Source organism: Giraffa tippelskirchi, chromosome 5, assembly GCF_054371585.1.
Source record: "Giraffa tippelskirchi isolate mGirTip1 chromosome 5, T2T-mGirTip1v1.2.pri, whole genome shotgun sequence".
NCBI lineage: Eukaryota > Metazoa > Chordata > Mammalia > Artiodactyla > Giraffidae > Giraffa > Giraffa tippelskirchi.
Window position 1 is genome coordinate 177891253 of NC_137279.1, and position 19083 is coordinate 177910335.

A 19083-nucleotide genomic window follows, 5' to 3' on the forward strand; every position below is an offset into this window, starting at 1 on the left:
GGTAATTTTCAGAAAGACTGCAGGTAGGAATATAAATTGGTGCAGCCTCTTTGGAAGGCAAACTGGCAGCACAGACTGAAATTTCAAACGTGTGTATACTATGATTTAGGAACTCCCCCTCTAGGGCTTCCCTGGTGGCTCAGATGGTAAAGAATCCACCTGCAATGCAGGAGACCTGTGTTCGATACCTGGGTTGGGAAGATCTCCTGGAGGAGAGCATGGCAACCCACTCCAGTATTCTTGCCTGGAGAATCCCCATGGACAGAGGAGTCTGGTCGGCTGCAGTTCATAGGGTCACAAAGAGTCAGACATGACTCAGTGACTAAGCACTCACACACATCTCTAGGCATCTACCAGAGTAAAACATTCACCCAAGTGCACAAAACGCTTGTATAAAGGAGTTTATTGTAGTATTGTCTTCATAGGACAAACTGGGAACAATCTGAAGTCTATCGGAAATAGACTGGCTATGCAAAATTTAAAAGAAAAGGTTGATTTCTATGTATAGAGAATAATCTCCAGGATTTATTACTGGATGACAAAACAAAGCTAGGGAACAATGTTTGATATGATGAAAGTAAAAGTGAAAGTTAATCAGTCCTGTCCAACTCTTTCCGACCTCATGGACTGTAGCCCGCCAGGCTCCTCTGTCCATGAAATTGTCCAGGCCAGAATACTGGAGTGGGTAGCCTTTCCTTTCTCCAGGGGATCTTCCCAACCCAGGGATTGAACCTGGGTCTCCCATATTGCAGGCAAATTATTTACCAGCTGAGCTACCAGGGACGTTTAGTAAAAGCAAATTCACATAAAACAATGTTATCTGAAGGTTTATCTTATTTAAAACATAAGAGATAGTCTGATACTATTGAACTGAAAATAATCATGAATGATTGCTTAAATTAACATCATATTGAATATTTCTAGTAAAGAAATTGCTCTAAGCCCTTTGTAACATTTAACACATTCAAACCTTACAACAACTCTTTAAGGTGAAATGAGGTTAAATAACTTGTCCAGAGTCATCAATAAATTGCAAAATCCAGCTTCAAACTTGGACACTCTAGCTCCAAGAGTTATCAGTCTTAATGTTGGTTATGTGTGGGAAGTGGGACTGGGATTGGAGTATGGTTGAAGGCAACCATGGCCTAATTTGTAATGTCTTTATTTTGTACTAAGTATAAAAACACATAAAGGAAAGCTAAACAATGAATTCAGGATGATTGTTATAGATGGGGAGAGTGAAATAGAAATAAAAACGATGTGGAGTGTGCAGAAGGTGCATGAATTTTTTGTATCAATAAAAATTCATTTAAAAAGAAATAAGACAATTTACCAATGATTATAGCAGATTAGAGAGATAACTGTGATCCCACTTAATTCATTATTCTTAGAAAAGACATAAGCGTAAACTTATCAGAATGCTTTGAAAACTGGAGATGACTACTTCCTGACACAACAATTAGTAAAATGCTCTCAATTTGGAAACCATAGTATGTTAAAGTTGAGATTCGGACAAAATTTAAGCACCTCTTTTCTTTCCAACTTTTCCCTCCCCTCCTCCTACACATGGTAGGAGAAATCCATGTTCTATTTCCTGTCCATGTTTTGCTGAGTTCCCATTTTATCCTCTGCTCAAGATGTTTGCATCCCACTTCTTTGGTTCACGCAGTCCTTCGGGGAACCATCTGCACCTAGTCAATACATAGCATGCAGGCCTTTAACATGTGTTAATAGATTTGGGAAAGATTGAAGGCAAGAGAAGTGGACAACAGAGGGCAAGATGATTGGATGGCATCACCAACTCAATGGACATGAGTTTGAGCAAGCTCTGGGACATGGTGAAGGACAGGGAAGCCTGGCATTCTGAAGTCCATGAGGTCGCAAAGAGTCCTTTGCAATAGAAATCTTATCCAACAGGATCAGGACTGGAAATAGAATAATTCAGTTAAAGTCAGAAATCACAAAATGTGATCTATATTTACATTAAATATTTTTGACTTCAAACATATTTATACATTCATTCACCAATGTTATAATGTAAAGCAAGGTTGAGAAGGAGGATTGAATCCCTGCATTAACTTTCTTGAACATACAACATTCACAACATGTATTTTTATGATTTCTTTAAGTTTGGCTTTCTTTAAAGTGGAGCAAGAACTTAAACACACCTGGGAAAGAAATCTGTGTACAGGACTTTAAATTACTTAGAATTATTTACCCAACTTTTTACAATTGTTTTGCCCACACTTATTTCAATGGTAGCTTTTGTTTTTTTACTAACACAGTCTTTATTGAATCTTTTCAAAGCATTCCGCTAAGTTTAAAAACAATTTTATGAAATGATGCAAACACAGAAGAAAGAAAGAAAGGACACCTGTTCCCACACTCAGCTGTATGAATGTTACCATTTTGCTGTACTTGGTTCAGATTTTTCAAAAAGGAATCAATATTACAAATAGAATTGAAACCTTCTGCACTCTCCACATTGATTTTATTTCTATTTCACTCTCCCCATCTGTAACAATCATCCTGAATTCACTGTTTAGCTTTCCTTTATGTGTTTTTATACTTAGTACATACATGTACAGAAATGAAGCAGGGCAAAGGCTAACAGTTTTGCCAAGAGAACGCACTGGTCATAGCAAACTAAATACCTTCTTCCAACAACACAAGAGAAGACTCTACACGTGGACATCACCAGATGGTCGATATTGAAATCAGATTGATTATATTCTTTGCAGCCAAAGATGGAGAAGCTCTATACATCAGCAAAAACAAGACCAGGAGCTGATTGTGGCTCAGATCATGAACTCCTTATTGCCAAATTCAGACTTAAATTGAAGAAAGTAGAGAAAACCACTAGACCATTCAGGTGTGACCTAAATCAAATCCCTTATGATTATACAATGGAAGTGACAAATAGATTCAAGGGATTAGATCTGATAGACAGAGTGCCTGAAGAACTATGGACAGAGGTTCGTGACATTGTACAGGAGGCAGTGATCAAGACCATCTCCAAGAAAAAGAAATACAAAAAGGCAAAATGGTTGTCTGAGGAGGCCTTACAAATAGCTGAAAAGAGAAGCAACAGGCAAAGGAGAAAAGGAAAGACATACCCATTTGAATGCAGAGTTCCAAAGAATAGCAAGAAGAGATAAGAAAACCTTCCTCAGTGATCGGTGCAAAGAAATACGGGAAAACAATAGAATGGAAAAGACTAGAAATCTCTTCAAGCTGGTTATTTCTGCTGTGAAAGTGCTGCACTCAATATGCCAGCAAGTTTGGAAAACTCAGCAGTGGCCCCAGGACTGGAAAAGGTCAGTTTTCATTCCAATCCCTAAGAAAGGCAATGCCAAAGAATGCTCAAGTGAAAGTGAAGTCGCCAAGTCGTGTCTGACTCTTTGCGACCCCATGGACTGTAGCCTACCAGACTCCTCAGTCCATGGAATTTTCCAAGCAAGAGTACTGGAGTGGGTTGCCATTTCCTTCTTCAGGGGATCATTCCAACCCAGGGATTGAAGCCGGATCTCCCACATTGCAGGCTTTACCATCTGAGCCACCAGGGAAGTCGAACTACCACACAAGTGCACTCATCTCACATGCTAGTAAAGTAACGCTTAAAATTCTCCAAGCCAGGCTTCAACAATATGTGAACCGTGAACTTCCAGATGTTCAAGCTGGTTTTAGAAAAGGCAGAGGAACCAGAGATCAAATTGCCAACATCCGATGGATCATCGAAAAAGCAAGAGAGTTCCAGAGAAACATCTTTTTCTGCTTTATTGACTATGCCAAAGCCTTTGACTGTGTGTATCACAACAAACTGTGGAAAATTCTTAAAGAGACTGGAATACCAGACCACCTGACCTGCCTTCTGAGAAATCTGTATGCAAGTCAAGAAGCAACAGTTAGAACTGGACATGGAACAGCAGACTGGTTCCAAAAAGGAAAAGGAGTACAAGGCTGTATATTGTCACTCTGCTTATTTAACTTCTATACAGAGTACATCATGAGAAACGCTGGGCTGGATGAAGCACAAGCTGGAATCAAGATTGCCGGGAGAAATATCAATAACCTCAGATATGCAGATGACACCACCCTTATGGCAGAAAGTGAAGAAGAACTAAAGAGCCTGTTGATGAAAGTGCAAGAGGAGAGTGAAAATGTTTGCTTAAAGCTCAACATTCAGAAAACTAAGATCATGGCATTCGGTCTCATCACTTCATGGCAAATAGATGGGGAAACAGTGGAAACAATGACATCCTATTTTTTAGGGCTCCAAAATCACTGCAGATGGTGACTGCAGCCATGAAATTAAAAGACACTCCTTGGAAGAAAAGTTATGACCAACCTAGATAGCATATTAAAAAGCAGAGACATTACTTTGCCAGCAAAGGTCCATCTAGTTAAGGCTATGGTTTTTCCAGTAGTCATGTATGGACATGAGAGTTGGACTATAAAGAAAGCTGAGTGCCGAAGAATTGATGCTTTTGAACTGTGGTGTTGGAGAAGACTCTTGAGAGTCCCTTGGGCTGCAAGGAGATCCAACCAGTCCATCCTAAAGGAAATCAGTCCTGAGTACTCATTGGAAGGACTGATGTTGAAGCTGAAACTCCAATACTTGGGCCACCTGATGCGAAGAGCTGACTTATTTGAAAAGACCCTGATGCTGGGAAAGACTGAATGCGAAAGGAGAAGGGGACAACAGAGGATGAGATAATTGGATGGCATCACTGACTCAATGGGCATGAGTTTGAGTAGACTCCAGGAGTTGGTGATGGACTGGGAGGCCTGGCGTGCTGCAGTCCATGGAGTCTCAAAGAGTCGGACACGACTGAGCAACTGAATTGAACTGATCTGATGATACTGAATCTTCCAATCCATGAATCTGATAGATCTCTTTATTTATTCAGGTGTGTGTGTGTGTTTTCTTTTGTTTTTATAATTTTCTTCATTATGATCTTACACACTTACAGATTAACTCCTAGAAATCTTGTTATTGTTGTCACTGTTGTGAATGGGATCTTCTTTCTTCTTACAATTTGTGATTATTTATTGATATGAAAGGCTACTGATTTTTTCATACTGATCTGGAGTATGGCAAATTTGCTAAACTTCCTTATTAGTTTTTTTTCAAACTTTAAACTTATTAGTTTTAGTAGATTCTATTCTGTGTATTAATTTTGGAATTTGCATGTAATCAGTCATATTATCTGTAAATAAAGACAGTGGCCTTTAGATCCCAGTTTTAAAGATTTGTAAAAATCATGAAGGGGTGTTAAATTTTGTTGATGTACTTTTGAAATTTATTGGAATGACAAATTTTTCTCCTTTACTCTGTTTAAATGCTCAGTAGATTTTAGGATGCTGCACTTCCTAGTATTTCTGGGATATTCAACTTAGCCTTTGTTGAAACAGTTCTTTTGATATTCATATTACATTGTTTTACATAATTTTAATTTAAATTATGTAACTCTAATATCAAATGCACCTTGCATCAATAGGTTATGAACTAAAATACAATCTACCCTGGATGAGCAGAAAAGTGTACAATAGCCCCTTACCTAGCAGGATTACACTGATTGTTCTTCTAAGACAGAATGGGGGGCTTCCCCGGTGGCTCAGTGGTGGAGAGTCTGCCTGCCAATGCAGGAGACACGGGTTCAATCCCAGATCCCAGTTGATTCCACGTGCCATAGAGCAATTAAACCCATACACCACAACTGTTGAGCCTGTGCTCTAGAGCCTGGGAGCCGCAACTGCTGAAGCCCGTGTGCCTTCGAGCCCATGCTATGCAACAAGAGAAGCCACCACACTACAACTAGAGAATAGCCCCCACTTGCTGCAGCTAGAGAAAAGCCCACGCAGTGACAAAGACCCAAAACAGCAAAAAAAAAAGAAAAAAAAAGAACAGGGAGTATCAGTTAAGTAGAAATCAATTGACAAAAGTGTTCACTGTTTAAGGAAATCAGTCGCCGTGGTGATAGAGCTCTTGCTCTGTAAGTCAACATGAGTTGTCTCCATCCAACCACATTCAAGAAATAGTTATCAAGAAATCACTATATATTAAGTACCATGTTAGGCGTCATGGTTACACACAAAAGTGAAGGAGATAGTTCCTGTTCACAAAATATTTTCCAGTCTAGTAGAAAGGTTAAGACTAAGTGCTTATATACATCATGAGGAGATAGAAAGAGTAAGACAGGTGTCTAAGGGAGTACAAAAGCTATCACGGGAGTAAGTAAGGTGTAACAGGGAGGAAACAGTGATCAGGAAAGGAGTCTAAGAGGAGGTGGATTCTGCTGTGAGCTATGAAAGGAGTTGGATCTTTGATATCCACGCCAACTTGCCCCTTTAACTGCTCCCTGTCAACAACTGCCTTGAAAGCAGAGCTACCCTCTGATCCGCTCTGATGACCATTTCTTTTCTTGTTGGCCTCGCACACAGATTCTCCCTCTCTGTCTGGCCCTTTGAGATGAGATGTCCACTTCCTAGTCTCTGGAAACTGCCACCGTGTTATCTTACATGGCAATGGAGAATGAAGACGGAAGATGGAAAAAAAAAATAACTAATCAGCTGATTTTAAGATTGCGGGGTTAGCCTGAATTAGAAGTTAGCCTGATGGGCCCGGTGTAATCAAAAGGGTTCTTTAAAGTGAAAGAGGAAGTGGAAGAATCGGTGCCAGCGTGATGCAGCGTGAGGAAGACCTGACAGGTCGTCATGAGCCAAAGAATACTGGCAGCCACTAGAAGCCGGAAAAGGAAAGGAAATGGATTCTCTCCTACAGGCTCCAGAGGACTGCAGCCCTGAGACACTTTGATTTTAGCCCAGCGCAACCCATTTCAGATGTCTGACCTGCAGAACTAGAAGATCATACATTTTGTTTTAAGCCACCAAGCTTGTGGTAGTTTGTTACAGCAGCAACAAGAAAGCAATACAAAAGGTTAATAAAGCTGATCAGGAGAAAGAACAGGTTTTGAGAGTAAGTTTCTGGCTTTGTTGTTGCTGAGCTGAGGAGCTGGTGGTTATCTGTGAGGGGGCCAGAAGGCCGTTGGAAATGTGGTTTGGAGCTGAGAAAAGAGGTTGGGATCTGAGATTCTAAAATCATTTCATCAAGGAGATACTTGACAGCTAGAGCATGGCTGTGATTGTTTTCAGGAGAAAGCTTAAGGCAGTGGTACCCAATAGAAATAAAACATAAGCCACAAATGTGAGCCAGGTTTGCAATGTAAATTTTCCAGTAACCACATTAAAAACATATAAAAAATCAGATGAAATTAGATGTTAATAATATATTTTATTGTACTCATATATCCAAATTATCATTTCAACATATAATTACTATAAAAATTATTAATGAGATATTTTACATTCTTTTTCTTGGTTTAAAGTCTTTAATATCTGGTGAGCATTTTACACTCACCACATATCTCTGTTTGGGACATCTATAATTAATTTCAAGGGCCTGAACCATCATGTGGCTAGTGGGTACAATATTGGACAGTGCATTTTAGAGAAGGTGCACAAAGAGTGGAGACTTGAGAGACTTCTGCCTTTAGGAGATAGGAGGAGGAAAAGGAGCCAGTGAAGGAATAGACGGAGGTAGTGCACTGTTTCAAAATCCAAGGGAATTTTACTTAGGAAAATGTGGTGGCGGAAAAGCGTCACATGATTTCTTTCTTCAGTGCTCTGGCTCATTCAACTCTTACATTTTAGAGGTATTCCCCCTGTCTGTAGTGAAGCTTTACACTACATTTTCCTTTCCCCTGCCTTTAGTAGTCTCATATGTATACATCTAGTCATAAATTTAGAGGCTCAGATATAGATGGCTAGGGATAACAGGGTGACTAGCAGAAAGAAGAAAGGAGCACTAAGGTGGTATGAGGTGGTTGGAGGATGTGATGATTTGGAACAGGTGCCTGGTGGGAGTAAGATGAAGATCATGTTGCCATGACAACTGATTATTTCATTGGTCCAATGACCAGTTGCTATGGTGACAAAATCTTTGTGTCAGTGTGACATGGATCCCAAGGGAGAGGATGCCTGTGCAAAGGACCCTTTGCTCATTGGTAAAGCTTTTATATTTGCAATAATTTCTGCACTGTTTGATGAAACCTCCCCCAGGAACTTCAGTTAACACTGATATCCTCCCTCCTTCCTGTTCATTTGCAACAATCATTGCTTGTAAAATGCACACATTTTCATTGTTCATGTTTTATACGGTGCTTCCTTATCTGAGAGTCCTTAATTGTTTATTAATTTAACTCTTTCTCCTACAGAGATATAGTCCTATTGAAGGTAGGGATCATTCTTATAATTGTGTTTTTAAAAGACTGGGGGTTAGTGGAAAAGACAGATTTTGGGAGCCAGACATATGTGGGTTACATACCACCTCTGCTTCTGCCATTTGCAAAGCGCATGGCCTTAGGAAAGTCATTTCATCTTGAGATTTTATTTTATTCTATAAAATGAGGATAATAAAACTTGCACTGTGAGATTGTTGTGATGATTACAGATAACCTACATAAAGTAGCTGGCTTACAGTAGGGACTCAGTAAATGGTCTTAATTATTGTAATATCATGTCCAGCCCATGTTATGATGAGCACTTAGTAATGCTTGATGAGTAATAAGATAATAATGACAGATGACAGGATAACAATAGGACTAAGTTTAATCTTCAGGATTCTTAAAGATCAGCTGTCCTATGGTAGTCCAACTATATATCAGGTACAATCTTAACTGTCAATCCAAGTTATGCTGGTTGTAACATCTTGGGAGAAAAGAATTTAAAGTATTTAATTAGAAAACATTAGGGAAGAGATAACCAGATATTATGTGCCTCCTGGTGGAAGAAAATGCAACAAATGAACTATTAATAGTTATGTCTAAAACAAAACAAAACCTCACACATGAATGTAATTCAGCCTCTCGACCTAATTACTAATTTCCAGGAAACACAGAGGGCAGCATATGTGCATGTTCAACTGTGTCTGACTTTCTGCAACTCTATGGACTATAGCCCACCAGGCTCCTCTGTACACGGGATTTTCCAGGCAAGAATACTGGGGTGGGTTGCCATTTCCTCCTCTAGGAGATATTCCTGACCCAGGGATTGAACCTGCATCTCCTGGGTCTCCTGCCTCGGCAGGTAGGTTCTTTACCACTGAGCCACCTGGGAAGCCCACAGAGGGCAGAGTCCATGTTAAAAACCACCATAGGGAAGCAATCAGCAAGATTCAAATTGTAGGAAATACTATAGGAAAAATAATGTAGTTTCTTCAACAAACACATTGGGAAAAAAGGGGCAGAGAGGGAACTTATATATTAACAAGCTTTAAGAGACATATCATTAATTTCCATGTGTTATTTGAGCTCTGATTCAAACAAACATTTAAAAAATTCATAAGGTGACTGGAAATTTAAATACTGACAGGATGGGTCTAAGATATATCTTAATACCAGTGACCTCAGAAATTCTGGTTAGAGAATGATATGTTTTGGTATAATAAGAGCTCTTATCTTTTGGAAATAAGACCATGATATTGGGAAAGATTGAAGGCAGGAGAAGAAGGAGACGACAGAGGATGAGATGGTTGGATGGCATCACCGACTCAACAGACATGAGTTTGAGCACCCTGTGGGAGATGGTGAAGGACAGGGAAGCCTGGTGTGCTGCAGGCCATGGGGTCACATGGGGTCTCAAAGAGTTGGACACAACTGAGCGACTGAACAGCAAATCTTTTAGAAATACAGGTTTAAAATATATGTGTATTGATGAAATATGGTGTTGGCAATTTGCTTCAAAATAACATTGATGTGACAATGTCAATGTGAGGGTAGGAATCAAAATTGAAAAAGATTAGCTACTACTTGCTAATTGTTGAAGCTGTATGATGACTATGGGGGTTTATTGTGCTATTTGTCTATTTGCACTTCTGCTTGAAGTTTTTCACAGAAAATAAAGATGTTTGGAAAACATTAAGGAATCATATTTAAAACATTAAATGCATTTATCCAAGATTGTAGGCACAATAAGGGCTTCTCTGGTGTCTCAGCAGTAGAGAATCTGCCTGCAGTGCAAGGAGACACAGAAGACATGGATTCAGTCCCTGGGTCAGGAAATTTCCTGGAGGAGGAAATGGCAACCCACTCCAGTATTCTTGCTAGGAAAGCCCAGAGAGCCTCGTGGGCTTCAGTCTGTGGGACTGCAAAGAGTTGGACACAACTGAGCAACTGAGCACTGCACCCACAGCACATGCACAATAAAGATGCTCAAATGTAAGAAAATACAGAATGTTCTTTGGTGCAGTGGTGGACAAATGCATTTTTATGGCTTAATGAATAAATTCATGTATATTTTGCCCAGCTAGTCCTCCAAAGTGCAATTTCTACATTGGACACATCAATATTTTTCTATTTCAAATTACAATCAGTACCACTCATGTTGTTGTAGGTTAGATTCCTAGAAAAAAAAATTCCCTAAGAAGGAATGTGTGGACAAGATGTTTTTTAGGGGGAAGATAGAGAGGTGTGCTTTTGTGATCAGTCCTAGTTGAGGAGTAAAGAAGAGAGGGCAGAGGAAGGAGTTGAATGGTGGTGATACGGTTGTCAAGCAGATTTCATCTGAATCAGCCTCCCAACCCCCTGAGAGCTCAGGAGATGGAAGGGCCCTTTCCAGATGTACCACTTTGAGCAATGGGGCCAGACCTTTATACTTGGAATCACCCTCCTGCCTACCTTGCTCCAACAAACTTGAACTCATCCTTTGAGGCTGAGCTCAAATGTTTCTGTGTGTGCAAACTCTTCCTTAAAACATTCATCCCCAGTCAGATTCATTTCCTTCCTTCACATTGCTTTCTCTATGAACCATACAGGGGAATAGGAAGAGCTCACATTTGTAACATTTATGATGAGCTAGGCATGGCGTTAAGGACTCTAAATGTGCATCTGCAGTTGGTCCTATTATCCCCATTTCCACATGAAGAAACTGAGTCTCAGAGAAGCTGAGCAATTTTACCTAGCTAAAGCCATTGAGCTAGTAGTGAGGAGCAGGGCTAGTGAGGGCGATTTAATGCCCAACAAAGGAGCTCATACTCACTCACTTTTCACCATTACTCACTTATCACAGCACATACTCAATCACTATTGTGCTGGACTGCCCCCTAGCTACTGCTTTTATCCTTGTACTCCAAGCCCTGAGCCCAGTTACCCAAACTAGAGTTAGCATTTAATAAATGTTTACTGAATAAATGGATGGCCATCTGATCAGCATTTGTAGAAAATTTCATTTTGGAAACAAGTCCAGAAGCAATTTGTAGGCACAAGGAGGATGACATATTTCAAGGTAACAAGGAACAAGAAATCCCACTTTGAGGACTAAGACTGGCTATACTCAATATGGCAGAAAAAGAGATTGGGTGAAGGGAGTGGGCATGTAGGCCATAAATTAACTGCTAAATGGTTAAAAAGGAAAAACTGTACTTAGGTACTTGAACCAAGGCTTTGTGTTTGTGCATGCAGCTCTTTTGTCATCTCTTGCTTTGAGAATTATTACAGAAAGAAACATTCCACATGCCTTCCACTATGCTGAATAGTGGGAACAAGTCACAGGTAGAGCATGAATTTAGATAAAATAAAGTTAAAGCAACTTCCTGAGTCAAGAAGTATGTAAAATAGTTGCTCAAAAGTAGAGAGGAAAACCTACAAGAAGAAGACACATGAATTATACATGTTTCTATTATATAGAAAAACAACTCTTCTCCTTTTCCATTACAATGTTAGAATCTGAGAAAATATAGTTAGACAATCAGTGTGGGATATTAGGAAAAGGAAAAATTTGGAAGTCATTGAATTGAGGCTCAAGTTTTTGTTTTTTTTTTAATTGACTTGGCTGCACCAGGTCTTAGTTTAAGCATACAGGGCCTAGTTCCGTGACCAGAGATTAAACCCAGGTCCCCTGCATTGGGAGCATAGAATCTTAAACACTGGACCATCCGGGAAGTCCTAAGGCCTAGGTCTTTACATTGCTATTTGCTAGGAATGTGACCTCAGGGGTTTTTTTTTGCCTGTAAGATGGGGACAGTGATCTCCACCTTTTAGGATCATTATGGGGATTTAGTAAGGTAAAATATTACCACCTCTAAACTTCTATAGGGAGAAGGCACTGGCGACCCACTCCAGTCCTCTTGCCTGGAAAATCCCATGGACGGAGGAGCCTGGTAGGCTGCAGTCCATGGGGTCACTAAGAGTCAGACACGACTGACGCAACTTAGCAGCAGCAGCAGCAAACTTCTATAGACATCAGCATTTTACCTATCTTCTTTCATATATCTCCCACACATTTTTTTGGAGTATTTCAAAGGAAATCTCAGTCATCATGTCAATTCATCTTAAGTATTTTAGTTGCAAGGATTTCTGTTATTTTTACCAAAAGAAACCCCAATGTAAATTCCTGACCAAAAAAAAAAGAATTTTTTTTGCACGTTACTCAGTTTGGTTTACTTGTTAAGTTTAACCCTAACAGGTTCACTGGATCACTCTTCCTTTCTCTGCTTTGTGTCTGTCCTTTAATTATGCCCAGTGCTGTTATAATTTGGAATCAGCTGCATGTCATGTATGCAGGGTCTTAACTGTTTAAGTGAGTGGTAGTAACAGTTTAAATCTCTTTCTGGTTTTGTAGCACTGATCTGGGTAGTTCTAATTCACTTGCAGGGCTTTCTTCAATGCTTGCTTCAAAGATGTTTCATAGAAGGTTTTCCAATTACTGCCCTGTACTCTTTGGAGACGCTCCTTTGTTTGCCTGAGTTTAACCTTCACCTGTATATTCTCTTAATCAGGCCCATTAAGAAACTTGATTCACAGTGCACTTCAAGCTAGATTTCTCCTTGCGAGGTCTGCTGGGCTCTTCTTCAAGGTTTTCTACTCTTCATAATTTCCTTCAGGAGATTTGTGCACCTTAACTGCCTGTCTTACTCCAGCCCTGCAGATCTCAATGTCCCAGCTATTTTTCACTTATGTGGCATTTCAAATAAATGAGGTGCATATCACTTGTAAAGTATTATATAAAAATTGGCTAATAACATGACCACAGCCATCCCCTCTGAGATCCCTTAAGCCAGTGGGCAATACGCTACAACATAGAAAAGCCTTTGTGGGGAGTTAGGAGACTTTAGTCATGTTTCCAGATCATTCCTTAGCATTAGTTTTAAAAGATTATAGAAATGTATTGAATGCCTAGTGGGTGCCAGGTACCCAGTAGGGTGCTAGGTTTAAAAATGAATGAGGTGGCCCTTACCTCAAGAACAGGGACTATACCGTAACCTTCTTTGTAACTTCCTCTGGGATGTGACACAGTCCATGGAATCTATCTTATAAAGGCTTGTCTAAGCCCACAGATCAGGATTGAGCTTCAAATCCTATATTTTAAAACCTTTCACTATATTATACCACGGACATGAATCTGAGCAAACTCCAGGAGACAATGGAGAACAGATGAGCCTGGCATGTTGCAGTCCATGGTATTGCAAAGAGTCAGACACTACTTAGTGACTGAACATCAACAAACATTATGCCAACCATCCATTTCCTATATTTTCACGTAATTCCCAAACAAACTCTTTTACCTGGGGATGACTCCAGAAATTTGGATCAGCAAAAGAAAAAAAGTTGGGAAAGCCACTAGGCCATTCAGGTATGACCTAAATAAAATCCCTTATGATTATACAGTGGAAGTGACAAATAGATTCAAGGGATTAGATTTGGTAGACAGAGTACCTGAAGAACTATGGACAGAGTTTTGTAACATTGTACAAGAGGCAGCGACCAAAACCATACCAAAGAAAAAGAAATACAAGAAAACAAAGTGATCATCTGAGGAGAGAAATAGCAGAGAAAGGAAGAGAAGCGAAAGACAAGAGAGGAAGGGAAAGATACACCCAACAGAATGCAGGGTTCCAGGGTATAGCAAGAAGAGATAAGAAAGCCTTTTTAAGTGAACAAAGCAAAGAAAAGCAGGAAAACAATAGAATGGGAAAGACCAAAGATCTCTTCAAGAAAACTGGAGATATCAAAGGAACAGTTCATGTAAGGATGAGCACAATAAAGGACAGAAATGGTATGGACCTAAAAGAAGCAGAAGATATTAAGAAGAGGTGGCAAGAATACACAGAAGAACTATACAAAAAAGATCTTCATGACCCAGATAATCACGATGGTGTGATCACTCACCTAGAGCCAGACATTTTGGAATGTGAAGTCAAGTGGGCCTTAGGAAGCATCACTACAAACAAAGCTAATGGAGGTAATGGAATTCCAGATGAGCTATTTCAAATCCTAAAAGATGATGCTGTGAAAGTGCTGTATTCAACATGCCAGCAAATTTGGAAAACTCAGCAGTGGCCACAGGGCTGGAAAAGGTCTGTTTTCATTCCAATCCCAAAGAAAGACAATGCCAAAGAATACTCAAACCACCATACAATTGCATTCATTTCACATCCTAAGCAAGGTAATGCTCAAAATCTGTTAAGCTAGGCTTCAGCAGTACATGGACTGAGAACTTCCAGATGTGCAGGTTTGGATTTAGAAAAGGCAGAGGAACCAGAGATCAAATTGCCCACATCCGTCGGATCATAGAAAAGGCAAGAGAATTCCAGAAAAACATCTACTTCTGCTTAATGGACTATGCTAAAGCCTTTGACTGTGTGGATCACAACAAACTGTGGAAAATTCTTCAAGAGATGGGAATACCAGAGCACCTGACCTGCCTCCTGAGAAATCTGTATGTGGGTCAAGAAGCAGCAATTAGAACTGGACATGGAACAACGGACTGGTTCCAAATTGCAGAAGGAATACAACAAGGCTGTATATTGTCACTTTGTTTATTTAACTTACATGCAGAGTACATCATGCGAAATGCTGGACTGGATGAGTCACAAGCTAGAATCAAAATTTCGGGAAGAAATATCAACAACTTCAGATATGCGGTGATACCACTCTAATGGAAGAAACTGAAGAGAGACTAAAGAGCCGCTTGATGAGAGTGAAATAGGAGTGTGAAAAGGCTAGCTTTAAACTCAGTATTCAAAAAACTAAGATCTTGGCATCCAGTCAAAGTGGAAACAGCAACAGATTTTATTTTCTTGGGCTCCAAAATCACTGTGGAGGTGGTTCATACAGTCACTCCAAAATGACCGTAGCATGAAATTAAGAGATGCTTGCTCCCTGGAAGAAAAGCTATGACAAACCTAGACAACCTGTTAAAAAGCAGAGACATCACTTTGCTGACAAAGGTCTGTATAGTCAAAGCAATGGTTTTTCAGTCATGTGTGGATGTGAGAGTTGGACCATAAAGAAAGCTGAGTGCCAAAGAATTGATGTTTTCGAATTGTGGTGCTGGAGAAGACTCTTGAGAGTCCCTTGGACTGCAAGGAGATCAAACCAGTCAATCCTAAAGGAAATCAATCCTGAATATTCATTAGAAGGGACTGATGATGAAGCTGAAACTCCAATCCTTTGGCCACCTGATGTGAAGAGTCGACTCATTGGAAAAGACCTTGATACTGAGAAAGATTAAGGGCAGGAGGAGAATGGGACAACAGAGGAGGAGATGGTTGGATAGCATCACTGACTCAAAGGACCTGAGTTTGAGCAAACTCCGGGAGATAACAAAGGACAGGGAAGCCTGGATGCTGCAGTCCACAGGGTCACAAAGAGTTGGACGTGACTTATTGACTGAACAATAACAACAACAACAAGCCTCTGCATTAGTCAGGATAGGCTCTGTTACACTACAGGAGCAACTTCCAGTTTTCAGTGGCCCTATCAGCAAAAGTTAGTTTCCTTACTTAGGCTGAGTGTCATTCCCAGGTCAGCTTTGCTGCACATGATCTTCCCTCTAGGACGAAGGCAGATGGATCACTCTCTCTCCTGAACATTGCTGGTCATCAGGGCAGCAGGAAAAGAAAACAAAGTGAACTGCTCTGACTCAAAGCTTCAGGTTGACGCAAAGCTTCCACCTGGAGGTGGCTCATCCAGTCACTCACATTTCACTGACTAATGCAAGTCACATAACCAAACCTGTTGCCAAGGGAGTCGGGGAAGTACAATCTACCCTCCCAGAGACACAGGAAATGTTTGGGAATAATAATATGGACGCTTAACCCTTTCTTGATTGCAAAACAAACAGATTTTCAGCCTCCTGCCCCCTCTCTCAGCAGAGAATATTTGGACTGAGTTTGTGTCAATAGGAAAAATGAAGGGAATTCTTTGGGATTTTTCGTGTAGAGGTTCCCACCTCAGTTGTGTCTCTGATATAGTTTGAAAGGTTTCCTGAAGTGGTACTTGGATGTAAATACACCCTCCTGCATTGGATAGCACCTAGGAGGTTATATTTTTCATATTAATGTAAACTGACAGGTTAGAGGGTCTTTGAAGGTGAGCTTAGAGCCACAGTCCTGGATTCAGATTCCCACTCCATCACTCTCAAACCACTGAGCATTTGTTTTTCCCCTTCTTTAAAATGGGGATGACCCACCTCATAGTTTTGCTCTAAGGATTAAGTGAAAATATTTGCAAAGGGTCTATCACGTTCGTAATCACACAAGAAGCAAATGTTAGCCACTCCCTACCACTATCCCTCTAGTATTGGGGTTTCTTGATCTTTCTTATTTAGCCCATCAGACATGGAGAGGTAAATAAGCTCACGACTCGAAATCAAATAATTGTTTCCTAAATACCATGTTTGTACCCAGAGTTTCAGGATCCTTTGGGTTGCAAATCTTGGCTGCTCTTTCCTGCTCACCAGGTTCCTTTCATTCTATGATTCCAAGAGATGCTCCTAAGTCACTGGAAGAGAAGAGGGTTCCTCTGCCCCCACTCCACTTGAACATTTTCTGATTCACCCATTCTAGCATCACCCAAACTTCATCTTCACAATTGCTTGTATGTAATGTACGTACCTTATTTAATCTATGCATTTGTTCTTGTTTGTTCAGCTGTCTTAGTGTCCTTGTGTCTTTCACTATGCTTTTAATTAGGTCAGTTGATTCTGAGAATGGAGGGAAGCCAAGGTTTAAACCAGGTGGTTACAAGGAAGATGGCTGGAAGGTGCTAGGGGGTAGGTAGGTGGTATGAGTGCACTAGTGTAAATTCATTGCTATGAAAAAAGATTTATCCTTCCACTTTCTATTGGTGAGATGAAGTCTAAGTTACTCCTTTCATGTGAGAATAATTAAGCAGTAGAGTGTTTGGGAAGGATCACATTTTGCCTTAGTGGTAAAATCTGAGGTTGACATCAAGCTTCTAGAGGGCAGGAACTCAGTTTATGGATGGTTTACATAGAGCGATATGGTCTAGATCCATGAGTTAGCTCTTTCATTAGCCCTTAGTGTTTAATGACCACTTTTAAGACTGTAATTTCTGTGGCCTCTACTTTTCTTGTATCCACCCAATCCCTTGGCTTTGGACAAGCTTTCCTTCTCTACTCCAAACTTTCTTTCTTTACCCCCAGCCCTGCTTCTATCTCTGTGGCAAACTCCTACCTATTTATTCAGATTTGGCCTTAATCTTACCTATGAGAGTGAAGCTCTCTTTGGTGCTCCCCTCCCCAACCAACCTGACAGAGTTAAGTCTTGCTTTTCCTTTGTTCCTGTGGCACAAGTACAAATCTCTACAAACTGCACTGGGGTTGACTGTTAACATGTCTGTTTTTCCAGAAGCCTAGGAGCCCACTGAAGGTACAGAATTTACTTATCCCCTCTTGATTCCGTAGTGTTCAGCCTAATACCTGTTATAGAGTAGTTGCTTGATAAATGGTTATTGAATGCTATTTAAGTGTGCATAGTGACCAACACCAAACACCCAAGTATTATCACTAAATAGCAGCTAGTGGTGCTAAAAGCCTCCCAGTAGTCTCTGTATAGCTTTTTTAAAAAATCTAATACATGAAATATAAAGTATTATATAAAGATACCCAGGGAATCTGGAAAGCTCCTCCAGGACTGGGAATGATGGGAAGGGCTCTCTCCCCTTCGCAGGTCTTGTGTGTGTACTAAGTCACTTCAGTCGTGTCTGACTCTTTGTGACTCTATGGACTGTAGCCTGCCAGGCGCCTCTGTCCATGGGATTCTCCAGGTAAGAATAAGTGGGTTGCCATGCCCTTCTCCAGGGATCTTCCTGACCCAGGGATTGAACCTCTGCCTCTTTTATCTCCTGCATTGGCAAGTGGGTTCTTTACTACTAGCACCAGATTTTCAGCCTGGAAATCTGCTTTTGTTTTATAATAAAGAGGGAGAAAGGATCGGGTAAAGCTTCATTTGTCTAATTGGCTGAGGGTCATGAGAAGTGTTGAACACCCTTCTATTGACACACTGCCAGTGCTGAATTAAGGTTTTGTAGGGCTATGGCAGTCCAGTTTGGGACTTTCTTTCAGGAAATTTATAATCAAGGTGAGGCTGGGAAAAGATTGCAAACAACACAAAACAATAAAACCTCTATCTCATTTCTCTTAAGGATCGTCCCCTGAGTTGGATACCATTTTCTTTCTGAGGGCTCTCCTGCTCCACACTCCCCCTTTCAGGCCACTCTCATCTCCCAAGACTATGAACTACTCTTTCCTGTGCCGACACTCGACTTTGTACCTAGTAGTAGCTGTCTTTGGGGCCCTTTATTTTATGGCAACTTGTGCATGATCTCTTTTGCTATGTAGCTATGGTTATTTTTCCTATTAAATACACCTGGAAATAGAGACAAAGAGAAACTAAGTAACTTGATGTAGGCACATAGGAAGTAAGATGTAAAACATGAGGATGAACCCAAGTCTGCCTTCCCAATCTGAGCTTTAAGCTTTTCCTGCCCACCCCTGCTAACCCTGTCCCCACTATTCCAGAACTGCCCCTCTCCATGCTATGGTCCTTACAACTTTTGGGCGGTGGGGTAGGCGACAGGGTGGTCCTCGGCCTTTGACATTCCGGGGCTTGTGATTCTTTCCTTCTCAAAGGCTGCTGATTCCCAAGCTCCCAACCCCATTCTGGCAGCTATCCAAAATGTCTTTCTACTCTTTTATTCCATCATCTGGCTGACTCCACTC

General features: G+C 40.6%; 1 protein-coding gene and 1 long non-coding RNA gene across 4 annotated transcripts in view; one reads left to right on the forward strand and one right to left on the reverse strand.

Annotated features, from left to right (window-relative positions):
• The window catches only part of FOXJ3 (forkhead box J3), a 228997-nt gene that overhangs the window by 60911 nt on the left and 149003 nt on the right, over window positions 1-19083 (forward strand). Inside the window, exon 1 of one of the 3 annotated variants that reach the window (XM_081492320.1) lies at window positions 18101-18128. The exons of the other annotated variants lie outside the window; for them this stretch is intronic. The gene's annotated coding sequence lies outside the window, so the exon portion shown is untranslated. Of the gene's footprint in view, window positions 1-18100; window positions 18129-19083 lie in introns of those variants that run through there. 3 annotated transcript variants of the gene reach the window in all.
• On the reverse strand, window positions 8655-19020 carry LOC145506860 (uncharacterized). The gene is made up of 4 exons (XR_014054400.1): window positions 18913-19020; window positions 16955-17043; window positions 15842-15933; window positions 8655-8769 (listed from the first exon to the last, which is right to left on the reverse strand). It is a non-coding gene; the product is annotated as an uncharacterized LOC145506860 (long non-coding RNA).